Source organism: Hipposideros armiger, unplaced genomic scaffold, assembly GCF_001890085.2.
Source record: "Hipposideros armiger isolate ML-2016 unplaced genomic scaffold, ASM189008v1 scaffold_1018, whole genome shotgun sequence".
Classification (NCBI taxonomy): Eukaryota; Metazoa; Chordata; class Mammalia; order Chiroptera; family Hipposideridae; genus Hipposideros; species Hipposideros armiger.
The window spans coordinates 434612-439619 of NW_017732368.1; positions in this window are offsets into that span (position 1 = coordinate 434612).

Here is a 5008-nt window from a genome sequence, read left to right on the forward strand (position 1 = left end):
ATATATATATATATATATATATAGAGAGAGAGAGAGAGAGAGAGAGAGAGAGAGAGAGAGAGAGAGAGAGAGAGTAACCCACAAGCAGCATGAAGTGGAATGAAAAATGCGCTTTGGTACAAAGGCAGGAGCATGAAATATAGTCTCATGCAACTAAAGGACCCCAAGGAGTCCTCTAGGTCATTTCCACACCTTTGGGGTATCAGGGCTACTAAGCCAAGGGCAAGGCATGGAGAACAAAGGGCTTCTCCCATAAATGTATTCCATATCAACTTATTTGTGAGAAAATGCACAAAGAAACCAACTGTGGAAGCTCTACCTGGACCTGAGGGAGTTTTTAAAAAAATAAATAAAAAGGAATAATAAGCGTTAGGAAGAAGATTTCATTTTTCCTGCAACGCTAGAGGGCAGCCCTCCATCCGTGGAACCCAGCAGGCAGGCCTGGCCAGGCACGATGGGTGTGTGACTCGTGCTGCTGCACAGGGCTCCACACTTGGTTTAAGGTTCTGCTCTCACCATCTTAAAATTCTTGGAAATTTTTTGAACAAGGAGTCACACATTTTCGTTTTGCCTTGGGCCCTGCAGATTAGAGAGCCGGTCCTGCTAGCTGGTGACACTAAACAGTGCTTCCATCTCTGCCTGCGCGCAGCCCGCAGGGAGCAGGCTTGAGGACAAGCAGGCAGGCTCCTACGCCCAGGAGCTGCAGGCCACCTCTTCCTTCCTAATCCGGTCATCTTCACACACACTGTGACACACCTGAACGGTGATAAACCTGTTAAGGAATCATGCTGCCAGACAGGTTATTGAATCAGCCACTTTTACTTTAAAAAGAACCCATCTTCTAGTTCCTATTCCAAATCCAGTTAGGTTAGTTCAGTCAATAAGGGTGCTGCTGTACTCCGCCCTATGTCACATCGCTCTGATTGATTAAATAAAGGCGGGCGGGTAAGCTGTGCCAAGGACAGACACAGACATGTGCCAGCCCGGAGCTGTGAGGGCTGAGCACAGAGCACTTCCCCGCGTATTCGTTTTCCTCTCTGGCAAATGCATCACTGAAGTTTATATTATAAAGTAGGAACAGTATGTCAACAGCTTCATTATCACCATGAAATACGTCTTGTGTACCCAGATAACATTTACATGTTTATTGAACCTGAGTCTGTGGACTCAGAAACCATACAGCCATCGCCAGGTGATGGCTCCTAGAAGTCGCGTTAATTCTTTGAGCTCCCTAAGGAACGCTTTTGCAGTTCAGTTTTTAGAACATCAGGAAAAAAGTGGCCGGATGTAACATTAATATAGTATTTATTTTCTTTCCCAACCTGTGCGGGATGATCTCGACATGTCTTCAAAAAGATCCCACTTGTTGGCTGATTTCATCAGTGATTTCTCAAGTGACAAAATCGGAATAAATATTTCATAGAATCATCTCTAGGATCTGATTTTAGGTGACTTGTTGGGATGTAGGGTCCCAAATATGCAAGAAGGTGGGACAGCTCTTTTGTAACAGACCTTGCACAAAATCTCGCCGCAATTCCAAAGTTTGTCACTAGTACTTTTTTCAAAATCCACTGAGATGCTGGAAACCCTTCCACGGGCACTGGGAGGAGTGAGGAAAGGTTAATGACTGATCAGCGTCCAGCACATCTCCAGCCCTGAGAGAAATATCGATTGCCCTGTTCTTGCCTGGAGAATGGGGCCCGAAAGCATTGACTCATGGAGCAGAGATGTGTGCTCATGCTCGGTTGCCCAGGCACAACAGGAAGAGGGGGCTTATTCAGCAACCTTAAGTGGGTAATTCAGACGCCTGGACTTTGATTTTTATATCCTTTTAAGTGTCCCTTAAAATAGCCAATGGAAAACTAAATGAACTATACTCTAAAATTGATAAATACTGTGCTTGGAGGAGGAACAAGAAGTGGAGTCTATGAAAGGCTATGCCATGACACAGTTCATAGATATTTTTGCCCAATTCTGAATTTATTCAATTCAGATAACTTAGCTTAAGATTTTCAGTCGCTCTGTGACTGTTTGTTTTATGATTTTATATTTGAATTTGAAAATAAATCAAACTCACTGCTTGTGCCATTCCACTCTGCTGTAATAATTACCAATATTCTTAGAATAACTTTCTTAACATGCTGGGTTTCTGCCTCATCTCTCGTACCAACTATACATCCTCCAGGGATCATCAACATCTCTGAGCAACAGTTTATTTGTCTGTAAAGAGGAGTGGACCGATTATTTTAAGGATCCCTCTAACATGTTTATATTTCCCTGGGCTGGGTAAAGGGGTGGATTTTAATCAACATTTTTAGATCAGGAAGGAGGAAATTACTTACATTCAATAAAAATAGGTGAATTGTACCAAAAAAAAAAAGTTTGTGAAGTTGTATGTGAGTGTTTGATCACGAGTGCTATTTCCTTAGGTATAAAACAAGGACGGAGAATTTTCTGTGGCGTGCCTTGACAATTTACTGAACACATACAAACTTAGTTTTGTATTAAGGTAGTCTGTCTTCCATCACTGAAAGGTAAACTCATCTACTTTTGCTCAATTATATATAAATAAATAAATATATATATATATATATATATATATATATATATTCCTGAAATTTGCAAAACACATAGCAAATGCTTAATAAATGTGTGCTACATGGATAAACGGCTGAGTGAGTGGAGATAGAAGGCAATTTCATTCTTTTAAAAAAAGAGTACAATCAACAAATAATGCTAATAGATTACTTTAACCAGAGCTTGATTTTATAGAAACATTACCCAGGTCCTGAGGAGGTTACATGTATATAAATGTTTGTTATTGGCACTATATTTGTATTTTAAAATTCTCACAATGCTTTCAAATTTTAAAAAGGCAAGCATCCAGACTTACTTTGTAATCCATTACCATAAAAGCATGATCATTTCTGTCAATATGGATTTCTAAACATTTTTTTTCTGTTCCAATAGAATGTTGGAATAAATGGAGAGTGACTACATTTTAATGTAAAAACTAGTGGAATAAAGAAAATACTGTCACAGTAATAAATGATATTTCAAATGAGGAATCAACCTGGTCTGGGGAAGGAGACAGCTGCTTTCTCTTGTACAGCAGCCACCTGCACTGCAAATCCTCAGCCCCACTTCAGTACCAGGTGGTGCCTGGGAACATGGTGGGGTGAGGTTGCATAGTTCACGGGGCCAATTGTCTTAGATTAAATAACCTCCAAATGGCCAGATATGCTTAACGTGCTGGCTCTATCTAGACAAGCTGTATTTACATTGTTACCAGGAAACGTTGAAGACATTTTCACGCTCAGCAGGCTGAGAATAAAAAGGCAATCTTAACCTGGACCCTCATTATTACATTACAGACTAATAACTAATACATGAAAAAAATATCTGCTGGGGTAGAGTTGCTCTTCACTTCTAAATATATTCTCCTTGAGAGCCAACAAATGGAGGGCTCATCTCAAAAAAAAAAAATACTAAGAAATTTTAAATATTGATATTCAACTATCTGGACTAAAATACTGAAAATGAATGGATGTCAAACATGGAGGTTGCTCAATGTGGATTCAAATTGTTTTTGAGCAAGTTTCATTAGAGCACAAAGTAGCTACTTTTCTTAAGACATAAAGTCTGCAGTTAAGTATCCAGTTACAGCAATACTTTCGCTTTTCTTATGTGAAGACAAAATATATAATTACATTCAGCATTTTAAAATTTATAAACATTGAATGTAATTATGTCCACTTTGGAAAATTTTTACAAATCTAAATTATAGGTCCCTTTTGCCAACTTTCTATATTGTGTATATCTATATTGTGTATGGAGAACAATATCCACTAGCCTTCTTTACCCTCTTTCAATGGGCTTTTGTAGGAAATTTTAAGAGATAAAGGAGCTGTGAAGTGTGACATGAGAAATCACAAAGTGTGAGCCCAGAACAAAAGGAGATTATTCCAGTGATTCACACATTACCCATCAGAGGTCTTCTTTCATTTGGATGCATCCAGAATCGTTTTCCTTCCTCTGAATAAAGTATTCTTGACCCAAACAATCTTCAGCTCTTTCCTTCTTTTGGATTTATTCTGTGTTTCTGTGAATTATATCTAATCAAAAGCGCAAAATGGAATTTATAAAGTAATTTTTGTACTTAGGCTGGTAGACTCGTTACAGAGCCCCGAGTTTAAGAATGGGTCCTGGGTACTAAAAAGCCAATTAATGTAGGGGTTTGCATGATGATATGCTGAACTGCCACGTGGGTGAAATTCTTATCAAATATACTGACACAACCAAAAGCAGGGATGGGTACTGGTCCCACCCAACATTTTAACCCAGTGATTGTTAGATGAATAAACTCTAGGGATGTTTACCATTTTTATTAAGCATTTGAAAGATGATTACTTGCACTTTTTGGTCTTCTTTTTGGTCGTTGGCCCAGATTCGTAAGTAAATTCTCATACAAGCACACTTCATAATGTCAGGCTTTTAGGGAAGGGATCACATCTGCATAAGCTGTTCAGATCAAGATCAAGATGCACAGTCACGATCTTGTTGTATTTATTATTATCTTTTTTTACTCTAATACATACACAGTCCTGTAATCCCAAGTTGCTCTGTTTCTTTAACCAGCTGGAAGCTTTTCTGTTTCATAATTGTCTGATGGTTGGTTGAAAACCTACCCATTTCCCAAGAAGGGCTATTGAATTAGCAGCAGTCCTTTGCTCTATTTTAAATAGTGCTTAAAGAGTTAATTCTAACTATTTTGGAGATAGGTGGGATATATGTTTTATTTCTATAACAGTGGGAGACAGAAACTAAAGTTAGAATAGAGCTAGTTTTAAATGATTGATGAGCACATGGGAAATCAGAACTTGATTACTGGGAGTGTATCTTTAGTCTTTGAAGCTAAATTTTCAAAACGACATTGGGACATTAAGACCATAGTGAGACGAGTACCCATTGCAGAATGTGAGGGTCAGAACCATCGCGTTTTATGGTT